We start from the raw sequence: 19,160 nt of genomic DNA, 5'->3' as shown, positions 1-19,160 counted from the left end.
AATGGATAAAAGTCCACAAACCAAGTGTATGCTGTCTCCAAGATACTCATCTAATGCCTAAATATTAATACTCACATAAACTTAAGGTAAAGGAGTGGAAAAATATTCCATGCAAATGGAAACCAAAAGCCAGCAGGAGTAGCTAGGCTTATGTTAGACAAATCAGATTTTAAATCAATAACAGTAAAAAAAAAAAAAAAATGGCAAAGAGGGAACCTATATAATGATAAAATAGTGCAACAGAAAAATATCACAATCATAAATATATATGCTCCTAACATTGGAGCTCCCAACCTCATAAAACAGTTACTAGTAGACCTAAGAAATGAGATGGATGGCAACATAATAATAGTGGGGGACTTCAATACTCCACTGACAGCACTGGACATGTAATTAAGACAGAAAGTCAACACAGAAACAATGGACTTGAACTATACACCAGAACAAATAGACTTAAGAAATATTTACAGAACATTCGACTCAAAAACTGCAGAATATATATTCTTATCAACAGTACATGAAACATTTTCCAAGAGAGACCATATTATAGGCTACAAAACAAGTCTCAAAAAATTTAAGAAAATCGGGAGGGGCGGAGCAAGATGGCCGAATAGGAACAGCTCCAGTCTCCAACTCCCAGCGCGAGCGACACAGACCGGTGATTTCTGCATTTTCAACTGAGGTACTGGGTTCATCTCACCAGGGAGTGCCAGACAATCTGTGCTGGTCAGCTGCTGCAGCCCGACCAGCAAGAGCTGAAGCAGGGCGAGGCATCACCTCACCTGGGAAGCACAAGGGGAAAGGGAATCCCTTTTCCTAGCCAGGGGAACTGAGACACACAACACCTGGAAAATCGGGTAACTCCCACCCCAATACTGCACTTTAAGTAAACAGGCACACCAGGAAATTATATCCCACACGTGGCCAGGAAGGTCCCATGCCCACGGAGCCTCCCTCATTGCTAGAACAGCAGTCTGCAATCTAACCGCAAGGCAGCAGCAAGGCTGGGGGAGGGGCGCCCGCCATTGCTGAGGCTTAAGTAGGTAAACAAAGCCCCTGGAAAGCTCGAACTGGGTGGAGCTCACAGCAGCTCAAGGAAACCTGCCTGTCTCTGTAGACTCCACCTCTGGGGACAGGGCACAGATAAACAACAATAAAAGCAGAAGAAACCTCTGCAGACACAAACGACTCTGTCTGACAGCTTTGAAGAGAGCAGTGGATCTCCCAACACGGAGGTTGAGATCTGAGAAGGGACAGACTGCCTGCTCAAGTGGGTCCCTGACCCCTGAGTAGCCTAACTGGGAGACATCTCCCACTAGGGGCAGTCTGACACCCCACACCTCACAGGGTGGAGTACACCCCTGAGAGGAAGCTTCCAAAGCAAGAATCAGACAGGTACACTCGCTGTTCAGCGATATTCTACCTTCTGCAGCCTCTGCTGCTGACACCCAGGCAAACAGGGTCTGGAGTGGACCTCAAGCAATCTCCAACAGACCTACAGCTGAGGGTCCTGACTGTTAGAAGGAAAACTATCAAACAGGAAGGACACCTACACCAAAACCCCATTAGTACGTCACCATCATCATCAAAGACCAGAGGCAGATAAAACCACAAAGATGGGGAAAAAGCGGGGCAGAAAAGCTGGAAATTCAAAAAATAAGAGCGCATCTCCCCCCGGCAAAGGAGCGCAGCTGATCGCCAGCAACGGATCAAAGTTTGACGGAGAATGACTTTGACGAGATGAGAGAAGAAGGCTTCAGTCCATCAAACTTCTCAGAGCTAAAGGAGGAATTACGTACCCAGGGCAAAGAAACTAAAAATCTTGAAAAAAAAGTGGAAGAATTGATGGCTAGAGTAATTAATGCAGAGAAGGTCATAAACAAAATGAAAGAGATGAAAACCATGAAACAAGAAATATGTGACAAATGCACAACCTTCAGTAACCGACTCGATCAACTGGAAGAAAGAGTATCAGCAATTGAGGATCAAATGAACGAAATGAAGCGAGAAGAGAAACCAAAAGAAAAAAGAAGAAAAAGAAATGAACAAAGCCTGCAAGAAGTATGGGATTATGTAAAAAGACCAAATCTAGGTCTGATTGGGGTGCCTGAAAGTGAGGGTGAAAATGGAACCAAGTTGGAAAACACTCTTCAGGATATCATCCAGGAGAACTTCCCCAACCTAGTAGGGCAGGCCAACATTCAAATCCAGGAAATACAGAGAACGCCACAAAGATACTCCTCGAGAAGAGCAACTCCAAGACACATAGTTGCCAGATTCACCAAAGTTGAAATGAAGGAAAAAATCTTAAGGGCAGCCAGAGAGAAAGGTTGGGTTACCCACAAAGGGAAGCCCATCAGACTAACAGCATATCTCTCGGCAAAAACTCTACAAGCCAGAAGAGAGTGGGGGCCAATATTCAACATTCTTAAAGAAAAGATTTTTAAAACCAGAATTTTATATCCAGCCAAACTAAGTTTCATAAGTGAAGGAGAAATAAAATCCTTTACAGATAAGCAAATGCTTAGAGATTTTGTCACCACTAGGCCTGCCTTACAAGAGACCCTGAAGGAAGCACTAAACATGGAAAGGAACAACCGGTACCAGCCATTGCAAAAACATGCCAAAATGTAAACACCATCGAGGCTAGGAAGAAACTGCATCAACTAATGAGCAAAATCACCAGTTAATATCATAATGGCAGGATCAAGTTCACACATAACAATATTAACCTTAAATATAAATGGACTAAATGCTCCAATTAAAAGACAGAGACTGGCAAACTGGATAAAGAGTCAAGACCCATCAGTCTGCTGTATTCAGGAGACCCATCTCACATGCAGAGACATACATAGGCTCAAAATAAAGGGATGGAGGAAGATTTATCAAGCAAATGGAGAACAAAAAAAAGCAGGGGTTGCAATACTAGTCTCTGATAAAACAGACTTTAAACTATCAAAGATCAAAAGAGACAAAGAAGGCCATTACATAATGGTAAAGGGATCAATTCAACAGGAAGAGCTAACTATCCTAAATATATATGCACCCAATACAGGAGCACCCAGATTCATAAAGCAAGTCCTTAGAGACTTACAAAGAGACTTAGACTCTCATACAATAATAATGGGAGACTTCAACGCTCCACTGTCAACATTAGACAGATCAACAAGACAGAAAGTTAACAAGGATATGCAGGAATTGAACTCATCTCTGCAGCAAGCAGACCTAATAGACATCTATAGAACTCTCCACCCCAAATCAACAGAATATACCTTCTTCTCTGCACCACATCACACTTATTCCAAAATAGACCACATAATTGGAAGTAAAGCATTCCTCAGCAAATGTACAAGAACAGAAATTGAGACAAACTGTCTCTCAGACCACAGTGCAATCAAACTAGAACTCAGGACTAAGAAACTCAATCAAAACCGCTCAACTACATGGAAACTGAACAACTGCTCCTGAATGACTACTGGGTACATAACGAAATGAAGGCAGAAATAAAGATGTTCTTTGAAACCAATGAGAACAAAGATACAACATACCAGAATCTCTGGGATACATTTAAAGCAGTGTATAGAGGGAAATTTATAGCACTAAATGCCCACAAGAGAAAGCAGGAAAGATCTAAAATTGACACTCTAACATCACAATTAAAAGAACTAGAGAAGCAAGAGCAAACACATTCAAAAGCTAGCGGAAGGCAAGAAATAACTAAGATCAGAGCAGAACTGAAGGAGATGGAGACACAAAAAACCCCCCAAAAAACCAATGAATCCAGGAGTGGGTTTTTTGAAAAGATCAATGAAATTGACAGACCGCTAGCAAGAGTAATAAAGAAGAAAAGAGAGAAGAATCTAGTAGATGCAATAAAAAATGATAAAGGGGATATCACCACCGACCCCACAGAAATACAAACTACCATCAGAGAATACTATAAACACCTCTACGCAAATAAACTAGAAAATCTAGAAGAAATGGATACTTTCCTGGACACTTACACTCTTCCAAGACTAAACCAGGAAGAAGTTGAATGCTTGAATAGACCAATAGTAGGCTCTGAAATTGAGGCAATAATTAATAGCCTACCAACCAAATAAAGTCCAGGACCAGATGGATTCACAGCCGAATTCTACCAGAGGTACAAGAAGGAGCTGGTACCATTCCTTCTGAAACTATTCCAATCAATAGAAAAAGAGGGAATCCTCCCTAACTCCTTTTATGAGGCCAACATCATCCTGATACCAAAGCCTGGCAGAGACACAACAAAAAAAGAGAATTTTAGACCAATATCTCTGATGAACATCGATGCAAAAATCCTCAATAAAATACTGGCCAACCGGATTCAGCAGCACATCAAAAAGCTTATCCACCATGATCAAGTGGGCTTCATCCCTGGGATGCAAGGCTGGTTCAACATTTGCAAATCAATAAACATAATCCAGCATATAAACAGAACCAAAGACAAGAACCACATCATTATCTCAATAGATGCAGATAAGGCTTTTGCCAAAATTCAACAGCCCTTCATGATAAAAACACTCAATAAATTCGGTATTCGTGGAACGTATCTCAAAATAATAAGAGCTATTTATGACAAACCCACAGCCAATGTCATACTGAATGGGCAAAAACTGGAAAAATTCCCTTTGAAAACTGGCACAAGACAGGGATGCCCTCTCTCACCACTCCTATTCAACATAGTGTTGGAAGTTCTGGCTAGGGCAATCAGGCAAGAGAAAGAAATCAAGGGTATTCAGTTAGGAAAAGAAGAAGTCAAATTGTCCCTCTTTGCAGATGACGTGATTGTATATTTAGAAACCCAATTGTCTCAGCCCAAAATCTCCTTAAGCTGATAAGCAACTTCAGCAAAGTCTCAGGAGACAAAATTAATGTGCAAAAATCACAGGCATTCTTATACACCAGTAACAGACAAACAGAGAGCCAAATCATGAATGAACTTCCATTCACAATTGCTTCAAAGAGAATAAAATACCTAGGAATCCAACTTACAAGGGATGGAAAGGACCTCTTCAAGGAGAACTACAAACCACTGCTCAGTGAAATCAAAGAGGACACAAACAATTGGAAGACCATACCATGCTCATGGATAGGAAGAAACAATATCATGAAAATGGCCATACTGCCCAAGGTTATTTATAGATTCAATCCATCCCCATCAAGCTACCAATGAGTTTCTTCACAGAATTGGAAAAAACTGCTATAAAGTTCATATGGAACCAAAAAAGAGCCCACATCTCCAAGACAATCCTAAGTCAAAAGAACAAAGTTGGAGGCATCACGCTACCTGACTTCAAACTATACTACAAGGCTACAGTAACCAAAACAGCATGGTACTGGTACCAAAACAGAGATATAGACCAATGGAACAGAACAGAGGCCTCAGAAATAATACCACACATCTACAGCCATCTGATCTTTGACAAACCTGAAAGAAACAAGAAATGGGGAAAGGATTCCCTATTTAATAAATGGTGCTGGGAAAATTGGCTAGCCATAAGTAGAAAGCTGAAACTGGATCCTTTCCTTACTCCTTATATGAAAATTAATTCAAGATGGGTCAGAGACTTAAATGTTAGACCTAATACCATAAAAACCCTAGAGGAAAACCTAGGTAGTACCATCAGGACATAGGCATGGGCAAAGACTTCTTGTCTAAAACACCAAAAGCAACGGCAGCAAAAGCCAAAATTGACAAATGGGATCTTATTAAACTAAAGAGCTTCTGCACAGCAAAAGAAACTACCATCAGAGTGAACAGGCAACCTACAGAATGGGAGAAAAGTTTTGCAATCTACTCATCTGACAAAGGGCTAATATCCAGAACCGACAAAGAACTCAAACAAATTTACAAGAAAAAAACAAACAACCCCATCAAAAAGTGGGCAAAGGATATGAACAGACATTTCTCAAAAGAAGACATGCATACAGCCAACAGACACATGAAAAAATGCTCATCATCACTGGCCATCAGAGAAATGCAAATCAAAACCACAATGAGACACCATCTCACACCAGTTAGAATGGCAATCATTAAAAAGTTAGGAAACAACAGGTGCTGGAGAGGATGTGGAGAAATAGGAACACTTTTACACTGTTGGTGGGATTGTAAACTAGTTCAACCATTATGGAAAACAGTATGGCGATTCCTCAAGGATCTAGAACTAGATGTACCATATGACCCAGCCATCCCATTACTGGGTATATACCCAAAGGATTATAAATCATGCTGCTATAAAGACACATGCACACGTATGTTTATTGCGGCACTATTCACGATAGCGAAGACTTGGAATCAATGCAAATGTCCATCAGTGACAGACTGGATTAAGAAAATGTGGCACATATACACCATGGAATACTATGCAGCCATAAAAAAGGATGAGTTTGTGTCCTTTGTAGGGACATGGATGCAGCTGGAAACCATCATTCTTAGCAAACTATCACAAGAACAGAAAACCAAACACCGCATGTTCTCACTCATAGGTGGGAACTGAACAATGAGATCACTTGGACTCGGGAAGGGGAACATCACACACTGGGGCCTATCATGGGGAGGGGGAGGCGGGAGGGATTTCATTGGGAGTTATACTTGATGTAAATGACGAGTTGATGGGTGCTGACGAGTTGATCGGTGCAGCACAGCAACATGGCACAAGTATATATATGTAACAAACCTGCACGTTATGCACATGTACCCTAGAACTTAAAGTATAATAATAAAAAAAAATTCAGAATAAAGCATCCTGGCTTGTGATATACCCAAAAAAAAAATTTTTTTTTTAAGAAAATCAAAACATGTCAAGTATCCTCTCAGACCACAGTAGAATAAAACTGAAAATTAACTCCAAGAGGAACCTTCCAAACTATACAAATATATGAAAATTAAATAATCTGCTGTTGAAGAATCTTTGGGTAAACAATGAAATCAAGATGGAAATTAAAAAATTATTTGAACAGAATAATAGTGCCATAACTTATCAGAGCTTCATAGATACAGAAAAAGTAGTGCTAAGAGGAAAGCTTATGGCACTAAATGCTTACATAAAAATATCTGAAAGAGCACAAAGAGACAATCTAAGATCACATGTCAAGGAACTAGAGAAACAAGAACAAACGAAACCCAAACCCAGCAGAAGAAAAGAAATAACTAAGATCAGAGCAGAACTAAATAAAACTGAAACAAAAAACCCCAAAAGATCAATTAAATAAAAAGCTGGTTCTTCACAAAGATAAGCAAAATTAATAGAGCATTAGCAAGATTGACCATGAAAAGTAGAGAGAAGATCCCAATAAACTCAACTAAAAATGAAATGGGAGATATTACAACCAATACCACACAAATGCAAAAAAAACATTCAAGGCTACTGTGAACACATTTATACATACAAACTAGAAAATCTAGAGGATATAGATACATTTCTGGAAATATTCAACCCTCCTAGATTACATCAGAAAGAAATAGAAACTCTGAACAGACCAATAACAATTAGGGAGATTGAAACAGTAATAAAAATATTGCTAACAAAAATTGTCCAGAACCAGATGGATTCACAGATGAATTCTACCAGAAATTTCAAGAAGAATTGTTATCAATCCTGCTGAAATGATTCTAAAAGATAGAGAAAGAGAAAGTCCTCCCTAAATCATTCTACAAAGCCAGTATCATTCTATTATCAAAACTAGGAAAGGACATAATAAGAGAAGAAAACTACAGACCAATATCCCTAATGAACATACATGCAAAAATCCTCAACAAAATACTAGCTAACTGAATTCAACAGCATAACAAAAAGAAAATACAGCATGATCAAGTGAGTTTCGTATCAGGGGTGCAGGGATAGTTTGACATACACAAATCAATAAATGTGATATATCATATAAACAGAATTAAAAACAAAAATCATATAATTATCTCAATAGATGCAGAAAAAAATTTGACAAAATCCAGCATTCATTTAGGAATGAAAACCCTTAGCAAAATTGGCATAGAAAGAACATACTTTAAGATAATAAAAGCTACCTATGACAAACCCACAGCCAACATTATACTGAATGGCAAAATTTGAAAGCATCTCCCCTGAGAACTGGAATAAGAAAAGGATGCCTACTTTCACCACTTCTATTCAACAGAGTACTAGAAGTCCTAGACAGAGCAATCAGACAAGAGAAAGAAATAAAAGACATCCAAATTGGTAAAGAGGAAATCAAAGTGTTGCCGTTAACTGATGATATTATTGTATATCTAGAAAACCCTAAAGACTCATCCAAAAAGTTCCTAGATCTGATAAACGAATTCAGTAAAGTTTCAGGATACAAAATCAATGTACACAAATCAGTAGTGCTGCTATTCACCAACAATGACCAAGCTGAGAATCAAATCAAGAACTCAATCCCTTTTGCAACAGCAGCAAAAATTAAATACTTAGAAATCTACCTAACCAAGGAGGTGAAGGATCTCTATAAGGAAAACTACAAAACACTGCTGAGAGAAATCATAGATAACACAGACAAATGGAAACACATCCCATGCTTATGGATGGGTAGAATCAATATTGTGAAAATGACCACAGTGCCAAAAGCAATCTACACAATTCCTGTCAAAGTACCATAATCATTATTCACAGAACTAGAAAAAGAATCCAAAAATTTATATGTAATCAAAAAAGAACCTGCATAGCCAAAGCAAGACTAAACAGAAAGGAGAAATCTGAAGGCATTACATTGCCCAAATTCAAACAATACTGCAAGACTATAGTTACCAAAACAGCATGGTACTGGTATAAAAATAAACACATAAACCAACGGAACAGAATACGGGACCCCAAAATAAAGCCAAATATTTACATTCAACTGATCTTCAATAAAGCAAACAAAAACATAAACTGGGAAAAGACATCCTATTCAGCAAATGGTGCTGAAATAATTGGCAAGCCACATGTAGAAGAATGAAACTGGATCCTTGTCTTTCACTTTACACAAAAAATCAACTGAAGATGGATCAAAGACTTAAATCTAAGACCTGAAACCATAAAAACTCTAGAAAATAACATTGGAAAAATTCTTCTAGATGGTGGCTAAGGTAGACTTCATGACCAAGAACCCAAAAACAAAGCAACAAAAACAAAAATAAATAGATAAGACCTAATTAAACTAAAATAATTCTGCACAGCAAAAGAAATAATTAGCAGAGTTAACAGACAACCCACAGAATGGGAGAAAATATTTGTGAACTATGCATCTGACAAACAACTAACATCCAGAGTCTACAACAACTCAAATAAATCAGCAAGAAAAAACCAAATAATCCCACCACAAAGTGGAAAAGGGACATGTATAGACAATTCTCAAAAGAAGATATATAAATGACCAACGAACATATGACAAAATACTCAACATCACTAATTATCTGGGAAATGCAAATTAAAACCACAATGAAATAGTACCTTACTCCTACAAGAATTAATTAAAAAATTAAAAAATAATAGATGTTGGCATGGGTGTGGTGAAAAGGGAACACTTTTATGCTGCTGGAGGAAATGCAAACTAGTACAACTACTATGGCAAACAGTATGGAGATTACTTAAAGAACTAAAAGTAGAACTGTCATTTGATCCAGCAATACTACTATTGGGTTTCTACCCAAAGGAAAAGAAGTCATTATATGAAAAAGACACATGCACATGCATGTTTATCGCAGCACAACTCACAAGTGCAAAAATATGGAACCAGCCTAAATGCCCATCAATCAATGACTGTATAAAAATGTATATCTACACCATGGAATACTACTCAGCCAGGAAAATAAATGAAATTATGGCATTTGCATCAATCTGGATAGAGTTGAAGACCATTATTCTAAGTGAACTAGCTCAGGAATGGAAAACCAAACATTTATATATTCTCACTTATATGTGAGAGCTAAGCTATGAGGATGCAAAGACGTAAGAATGATATAATGGACTTTGGGGACTCAGGCAAGGGTGGGAAGGGAGTGAGGGATAAAAGACTACACACTGGGTACAGTGTACACTGCTTGGGTGATGGGAGCACTGAAATGTCAGAAATCATCACCAAATAACTTATCAATGTAACCAGAAACCACCTGTTCCCCCAATACTATTAAAATTAAATTTAAAAGACCTAGAGACAGAAATACCATTCAACCCAGTAACCCCATTACTGGGTATATACCTGAAGGAATATAAATTTTTCTATTATAAAGACACATGCATGCATATGTTCATTGCAGCACTATTCACTATAGCAAAGATGTGGAATCAACCTAAATGCCCATCATTGATAGACCGAATAAAGAAAATGTGTGACATATACACCATAGAATACTATGAAGCCACAAAAAAGGAATGAGATTATGTCCTTTGTAGGGACATGGATGGAACCGGAGCCCACAATCCTTAGCAAACTAATGCAGGAACAGAAAATCAAATACCGCATGTTCTCACTTATAAGTGGGAACTAAATGATGAGAACTCATGGACATATATAAGGGAACAACACACACTGGGGCCTGTTGGAGGTAGGAGGGTGGGAAGAGGGAGAGGATCAGGAAAAATAACTAAGGGATATTAGGCTTAATACCTTGGTGACAAAATGTGTACAACGAACCCCATGACACACATTTACCTATGTAACAAACCTGCACGTCCTGCACATGTACCCCTGAACTTAAGAAGTTAAAAATAAAAAGAAAACTTTCATGCAGATGACTCAAATCTCTGTCCACTACAGCCACAAATGATTTACCTAAAGTTTAGTCTCTCATTTTCAGCTGCTTATTAGATTGCTCTACTTCGATATCTTGTCTTTTAAAAAATTTCAAACATATTTTCAGACAAATACAACCTTCTCTTCAACATTAACTTCCCCATCTTATGTTTCTGTTTCTTCAATGACAGTAATAGTGTTCCAGTCAGTCAGGCATAGGACCTGGCAGTCATCTTTGACTCCACCCTATCCTTATTTTATCCCTCATCAAGTCCTGTTGATTCTTATTTTGCAATGCCTCCTGACCCTTTCCTTCTTTCTTTTCCTTCCTTCCTTCCTTCCTTTCCTTCCTTCCTTCCTTCCTTCCTTCCTTCCTTCCTTCCTTCCTTCCTTCCTTCCTTCCTTTCTTTCTTTCTTTCTTTCCTTTCTTTCTTTCTTTCTTTCTTTCTTTCTTTCTTTCTTTCTTTCTTTCTTTCTCTTTCCTTTCCTTCCTTCCTTCCTTCCTTCCTTCCTTCCTTCCTTCCTTCCTTCCTTCCTTCCTTCCTTCCTTCCTTCCTTCCTTCTTTCCTTCTTTCTTTCTTTTCTTTCTTTTCTTTCTTTTCTTTCTTTCTTTCTTTCTTTCTTTTCTTTCTTTCTTTCTTTCTTTCTTTCTTTCTTTCTTTCTTTCTTTCTTTCTTTCTTTCTTTCCGACTTAGTTCAGTATCCTTATCTCGTTATGCCTTAGCTACTTCACGGTGATCTATGCATCCTCTTTCACACTTAAATAATCAAGAGGTGAACCTGGCAAATTTCTACTTACACTTCAAGATTTAGGTTGAAGTTATCACTCTCTATGAATACTCCCATGTGCATAGTTCTATTCTTTCATTTATTACAGTGCTGTAATTACTCTTTTTGCTTACATGCCTGTCACACCCCATTTAGACAGTAAGCTCATAGCTCATTAGTGGCAGTGAATTGCTTTATTCATTTTTTGCTCTTTTCCTCTCCGAATTGGGCAACTTTGAAGAGTAACTGTGTGGTTTTAAGAGCTGTTGAGTAATAGAATATCTAATTTTCCAGGGTGGATGTCTAGGATCAGAGGAAGGAGCATGTTTCTCTCTCTCTCTCTCTCTCTCTCTCTCTCTCTCTCTCTGTGTGTGTGTGTGTGTGTGTGTAAGCACAGGTGCTGTTATGCAAGAATCTAAATAATGATGTAAAGTGATAGTAAAATGTGGATACATCGAGCAGGGTAGAATCTATTTAAAAGAAACCTGAAAATTCACAGAGTGCAGGGGACCATGGCTCATGGATGGACACTTTACAAATCACCAGAGAAGAAAGGAAAGAGGGTGGAGCAGATTGAATCTACACATTTCGGCAGAAAGGGAGGCAAAGATCTTAAAACAAAGAAGGCATAGCAGTGGCTCATGCCTGTAATCCCAGCACTTTGGGTGACCAAGGTGGGTGGATCACCTGAGGCCGGGAGTTTGAGACCAACATGGAGAAACCCTGTCTCTACTAAAAATACAAAATTAGCCGGGCATGGTGGCACATGCCTATAATCCCAGCTTCTCAGGAGGCTGAGGCAGGAGAATCTCTTGAACCAAGGAGGTGGAGGCTGCGGTGAGCCGAGATTTCGCCATTGCACTCCAGCTTGGGCAACAAGAGTGAAACTCTGTCTCAAAAAAAAAAAAAAAAAAAAAAAGACATAAATGGTCTGGTGGGGCTGGAGGAGAGTTCAAAAGTGCCATAGGTCAGAGACTAATGGAAATACAAAGACTCAAGGATATGTTTGATTATAGGGTTTGAATGAGACTGATGGGTATTTTTGGATTGAACCAACAGCAGAGACAATATGATTAAATCAGTATCTGGATGTACTTTTATGATTCTATTAAGTTATATGCCTGCCAAGATTTCCTTTACCTTTCTGGTAAATACTAGCATGCACCGGATAGTCTGTATGTGTTGGAGGACTGCCAACAGGAGTGGGGTGATGAAGCCAGGGCCAAAGCAGAAGAGGAAGTGGGGAGGCTGGGACTCAGGGTTCCTAAAACTGATACTTCCTCTTCTGCTGCTGAGCAGTGGCAGGATGCAGAAAACATGTTTTAAGAGGGTGCAGCTCAGTGGAGCACTGTTTTTATTTGACCAACTCCCCAGTGCCCTCTTTCCTCCTCTCCATGTAGCCTATTACTGTCAAATGAAAAAAGTTGGTTGTGCCATCCTGTAAGTCTGAGCTCAGGGAGGTTAGGGACAATGCTGTATTAATCTTTTGATACAGTAGGCACTCATTAATGTTTGTTGAATCAATATCTGAATGAATAGGAGAGTCAACAAATATGAGTGTTTTGTAAATTACAAAGCTCTTTAAAATTTAAATTTTTATTACTCTCTTTCTTATTCATATAAGGCTCACCTACTTTGACCATACCACTCCACAGTCATATCTCTCTTTGCACATAGGAAAATGTGTAATTGATGTTTATTGAGTGATTGTTTATTGATTGACTAGAGTAAAGCTACTCATTCTCTATGGAGACTTAATCTACAAACCATCAGGCTATACTAATGATCCCAGTGACTTTCTTCCGTCGTAGTGAAGGATTTGGGGGAAGAGAGCAGAATGACCCTTCTGGCTGTGATCACTTTAGCCCTATCATTACAATAAGTAGCTTTCTTACTTTGTATTTCCAGGGATGTGTTGCTCACAGGGATATGCTTTTTGGGAATACATTTCCAAGGATATGTATTCTCATTGGTATTTAAAACTATGGGGGGACTGATACTTCTTTGCTGACAGTTCTCAGGTGTTTCTTCTGTAGTCTCTTATTCTCCTTAAGAGGAGAATGTCAAACCCATCAATTCAGGCCATTCTGTTGTCAGACAGTTGGAATCTAAACTTTATACGACACTGTCAAACTAAAAAGGACCTCGGACTGTGGCATTCAGAACTAGTGACAGTGTGTCTCCTTCCATTGTACTGTGCCAAAAATGCTTTATCCTGTGTAATCAGATTAAAAGGATGCATAAGACCAGACCTTAAGGGAAATGAAAGTTACCAAAAGGCAATAGAGATCTTGAGGAGTGCATGAGTGCGTGCGACAGTGTATAGTGCAGGATACTTTCACCCCTAGTTTGGATGATAAAAATGTGTTGCAACTTACATACACACTTTTGAACTTCTTGTAAAGCACTAACTAGAGGGCATTTTTCCAGGAATACCTCTATAACTCTCTACCTAATTCCTAGCAGCTTGGAATCCTCTGATGGTCTGAGGTCATTGCTCTCAGCTAACTCTGAGGCCTGCTTCTATCATCTTGGCATTTAGATGTCTGGTTCTTGCCAAATAATTGTTCTCTATGAGATTGCTTTTTATTTAAGGCCCTTTGTCTTAAGTAAGAATTCAAATTGAGATCAACCACAAATGGTAACCAATTTGGAATGAAAAGAAGCTTTATTACCTTCTGAGGCCTGAACATTTTCTAGGAACTTTGGAATAAGTATGTAAGATACATCTGAGATATTTGAGTGTTGTTATTATTAGCTCAATTCCACTGAGCTTGTTGAATCCATGACAACACAAAGACAACCATTTCTAGAAACAAACACTGTTAATGTGAAATTTATGAGAAATCTTAACAAGTCTTATACTTTAGACATCTTGAAATGCTATTCAAAATTGGATTTTTCTTTCCCTTTTAGGGAAAAGGGATTGATGAAAAATAAAACAATGTCCAAATGTCTCCTATTTTTTCTTTAGCTCAAGGACCCTAAGTCTAGATCTGAACTCCTGTTTCTTTTCTATCAGTGACATTTAAGCAGGAGCTCCAATGTCTGGGTTATATTGATTCTGAAAGCACTCTAAACAAGATAATGACATTTTATTCATCAAAAGGAAAATCAACTATGTGTTAAATGTCCAAGGGCTTATGTTTACTCTTCTGTCTCTTTTCCTCTATTTCTATAAGGACCTCTTCCTAACTTATCCCCCAAATTTAAAATATTTTTCTTTCTCTTTTCTTCCCTATGTACCCCCCACCCTTAGTCTAGAAGAAGGACTGTGGGACACAAAGAAAGGAGAGGTCATGTCATGATGAGATGGAGTGGGATGAGACAGAATGAAGCAGCAGTATAGAAGAATTTATACAGTGGCCTTTTCTACTAATCCATAAAGAATTCTTAATTAAAGGCAAAAGTATTTGTCATCTGATGGTGTTTTAGCACCTTGATTGTAACATGAATTAATGGACCTAAGATGTCTGGATTTATCTAATCAAATTAGGTAAAAAGAATGACTTTATTGCCTTTTCTGTAAGGATGAGGATATGTACTTCTTGCTATGAGTCTATCAGGCTTCCTTGCAGTTTTTTTTTTTTTTTTTTTTTTTAGACGGAGTCTCACTCTGTTGCTAGGCTCCAGTACAGTGGCTCTATCTCGGCTCACTGCAACCTCTGCCACCCGGGTTCAGGTGATTCTCCTGTCTCAGCTTCCTGAGTAGCTGGGACTACAGGCAGGTACCACCACGCCCAGGTAATTTTTGTATTTTTAGTAGAGATGGGGTTTCACCATATTGGCCAGGATGGTCTCAATCTCTTGGCTTTGTGATCCACCCACCTCAACCTCCCAAAGTGCTGGTATTACAGGCATGAGCCACCACACCCAGTCAACAGTTTTATTTCTGCACTGCAAAGCAACAAATTGGCATACTGACTAATCTATCTTTTGTAGGGTTGACTGATATAAATATATCTTTCAACAGTTTTTTCATATCTGATTGAACTGGGAAAACTTTTCTCACTGACCCTTAAATCATACCACATAGGTGTTCATGTGGCCTGAAATGCAAATAACACTGAAGTGAGAGATAAAAGTGACTTTAGGTCTTTTTATTTTAGACACACACACACACACACACACACACACACACACACACACACACACACAAAACTACACATGCATATTTTAAAAACATGATTTGTATTATAACCAAATCTGTGATTGAACAAGTGGTTTTATAAAAGAGTAGTGGGATATTGTGTTGCATTCAAAACTTGGTGCAAAAAACTATTTTAATCCTTAGCATATAATTCTAAGAATCAATGGGCTTGGTTAAAGTAGTAACAACAAAAAGTGGATAGTGCTTTCACAGAAATACTTCTTAAATACTACTCTTAAATATTTTTATTCCTTTTAGAGTTCACATTGAGGGTTTGCATAAGTATTGTAGGGCTTGTGACAACTATAATCCAGAGTGTTTGATGCTACTGACAGGTCCTAAGAGTAGGATGAGGTTGCTGAGACTTAGAGTGATGTCCCTGACCTAGAAATACAGTCTAGGGAGTAGAAAGTATCTAGCTCTACTCTCTCCCCATGCAATCAGTTTTGTTATGTGTTTTATCCTACTGGAATTAATGGAATTTAAACAAAATCCTTCTGATGGTGGTTTGTGTTTTCAAATTGCTTTCAGATTTTATATTTATCATTTTAAGAGATTTAGAAAATATTCCTATCAGCTCATTACTGCATTAGATACACAAAGGAACCAAGAAATACTAATGGCCATTAACTTGCCAGAGAACACCCAGCTGTTTACATGTCAAAGCTAGGGTGAACTCCCAGTGATCCCAGTTACCCAGTTTATCTCCCATTGAAATCCATGCAGCAAGATAGTTTAGAGCAGCCACTGTTAGGTGTTAAGAACATGAGAACAACAAAATGGACCAAAGTAGAGGTCCACACTGGGCAATGTTATTTGGGAGATTATGATAGTTACCATTCACAGTATCGAATTCACAAGGTTGGGTATGTACCTTAAGAATCAGCACCTTCCCTTTATTATCGGCCAATTATACTGAAAATACAAATTTATAATTTTCTATACTGTGGAAGAATCTTGCTTTTATGACAGAAAAATAGTTTCTAAATGCATCAAAATTTCATTAAGGGAAGGTAGTGGAAAATGAGAATTGATGATTCTGGGTTAGGAATACACTAACATGCTAGATTAAGTCTAAAAGCAAATTGCAAACTTTTCTTAACCTACCATTATCTGTGTGCTTACTGGCTCCCAAACTGACTTATTTTATTAGGAGGAACCCTGATTGGCTGGTGTAGTCAATACTTAGGGGAACAGGGGAACAATTTTTTATTAAAAATAAATAATTTTTATTTATTTATGGATGAATGTAAATATAGCACTTGAGGTTGTTTATGATGTAAAAACAGATAGCTTTTAGTTCTAATTAAGCCATTAATAGTAAAACAACAACAGAAACCATTTTTGAATGATTAAGACTTCTTGCAATAAAGTTAAAATTGTCTAGGAACAAATTTTCCTAATGTATTTTAAGTGTAATGTAGTCATTTGTATTTTATAATGCATTTTAAAAATACATTTTTTTGTATATAAAATAGTGTACAGTCTAGTTCAGATTTAGTTACAGTTTCTTTTAAAATAATAATTTGTTAGACATATGGTATCATAGCTTCTCTCTAGGTTTCAAAATAATCAGAATACTGGAAAGCAGAACCACTGAATTCAGTAGGTGGAGCTCACCAACCCATTTGTTTCCTCTTGAAAACAGCTTTTTTGCCGCTAAGTAGAAAAATGTTCCTGGCTAAAGATTTTATTAAAATGTATGAATTTTTGGCTCTGTGTAAACTTAGTCTACGCCAGATGTGTCTAAGTTGCTAAATAGATCATGCAATTTTCTTCTATTCAGTTATAGTTGAGAGAGCTTTATTTTTACAGTCTCTGGCCAGAACTGGCTACTTTCTAGTTGTACGGTGTGTTTCAAGAATTTTTTTTAGCCTCTCTCAGTCTATTTTCTCTTTCATAAACACGGACAGTAACACCTACCTTGTCTAAATTATAGGATGTTGAAAGGTTCGGGTGGGATAATAAATGTGAAACTACCTTATGAAAATTTTACTCTCCACTGGTTTACCTTCAGTAATCACTACATATTTATTTTCCATATTGAAGGAAAATATCACTACATTAGAGAAACTCCACTGAACCCTCAAAATGGGATTTGAAAACATATCTTACATTTCTGGCCTAATTGCAAAGGTGCTAGAGGCTTGCAGAGTGTGTCTCCTCTGTATATTGCCACATCGAGCCCTAGCAGAAGCACTGAGCAATATTTGTTGACAGACTGATCATATAATCAGATCTCTGGCTAAGAAATAAAGCAGAAAGAATTCATACTAGCACCCAAACTTAAAGCAAGTAAGGCAGATAACTTATCCCCAAACTCCTGGGAATTTGCTAAAATTTACCATCAGTAACATTTTAACTACATACTGTTCTGGTCTTAGTACTGAATACTGAGTTTCCTTACCTGCTAACTTCAAGGTCCACAGTTTACTGTCCTTTGCGTTTTTTCTCAGAAGCAAGCTCCAAGTCTTCAGTAAATTCGATCTACCAGTCCTTGCAACTAATCCTTATTGGTGAGCTGCACAGTATCTGGATACCCTGTAGGGTCATAAAAGCACAGTCCATTCACAGAGTGCCTGCTCTATAGGCAAGCTTCTTTGCAAAGATGGGTTGCTGCTGTTTTTAAGAGGAGAGAGGGCAGGGCACATTTGCTAGCCAATATATACAGATATACAGATTCTTCTTCCTCTTTCAGATTAGCCTTCAAACTGTTAAAGCACTCCCGGAGTCTGACTTCTCTGGTGCAAAGTGGGGGAGGGGAAGGGTCAGAGAGGAAGGAAGAATAGAAACTGGAGACTTGCAGGTTGCATATATGTATAAATAAGTTTTTCTTCCTAGCTTCAGGAATAGAATTCTAAGGAAATTATTCAGCTGCTTTAAGATGGGAAGCAGAGGGGAGTGTTCTCTCTTCAGCTTAGTTCTCTCTGATTTCTATGACTGTGAGGTCATTAGACTATTTGTAGGTGGGGAAAGATAATCATGCCAGCATATGCTAATATAACTGGCATTATGTGAAACTTGATCTTAAGCAACGTAAATTTCATCTCTCTGTTTCTCACTCTCTCTCCTTAATGACACGTGGCTCTATCCACATTCTAAAATGCCTTTTCCTTTCTGGTTACTTTTTGAGCTTTGTTTCCTGAAGTCTTCATAACAATACATTGCCTCCATTTGATTAAAAAATTTTTTTTTTCTTTTTTTGTCCCACTGAAGGTGATCTGGAATGACCGGGCTTGCTGTCAGTGGTCCTGTGTTGGAAATTTGGGGGATCAGGCAAGTGTTCTTGACCTTTGGCTAGGCTCTGAGGTGTTAGAGCTCTGGGGTGCTCAGTATGGCTTCTGGAGAATAGGGACATAGCAGTCTGGTATGTGCTGATTGAAGCCTGGGTAAGCACTTCATTGTTAAAAACCAAATTGAGAAGACCCTGATGTGAATTTGTTACATCAATTATCTTGAGTTATATTAAGAAGATTCTATATGGAGATGG

At 38.2% G+C, this 19,160-nt stretch overlaps 1 protein-coding gene across 2 annotated transcripts in view; it reads right to left on the bottom strand.

Annotated features, from left to right (window-relative positions):
• CYSLTR1 (cysteinyl leukotriene receptor 1) overlaps positions 1-18,540 on the bottom strand; it is a 100,492-nt gene extending 81,952 nt beyond the window's left edge. For both annotated transcript variants that reach the window (XM_073013555.1, XM_073013556.1), the window contains exon 1: positions 18,078-18,540. The gene's annotated coding sequence lies outside the window, so the exon portion shown is untranslated. The remainder of the gene's footprint in view (positions 1-18,077) is intronic.
• Between the last annotated feature and the right edge of the window lie 620 nt (positions 18,541-19,160).

The sequence above is a fragment of the Chlorocebus sabaeus genome, chromosome X, assembly GCF_047675955.1.
Source record: "Chlorocebus sabaeus isolate Y175 chromosome X, mChlSab1.0.hap1, whole genome shotgun sequence".
Taxonomy (NCBI): domain Eukaryota; kingdom Metazoa; phylum Chordata; class Mammalia; order Primates; family Cercopithecidae; genus Chlorocebus; species Chlorocebus sabaeus.
Note: the sequence above shows the minus strand (reverse complement) of the source record. Positions and strands in the feature narration are given on the sequence as shown.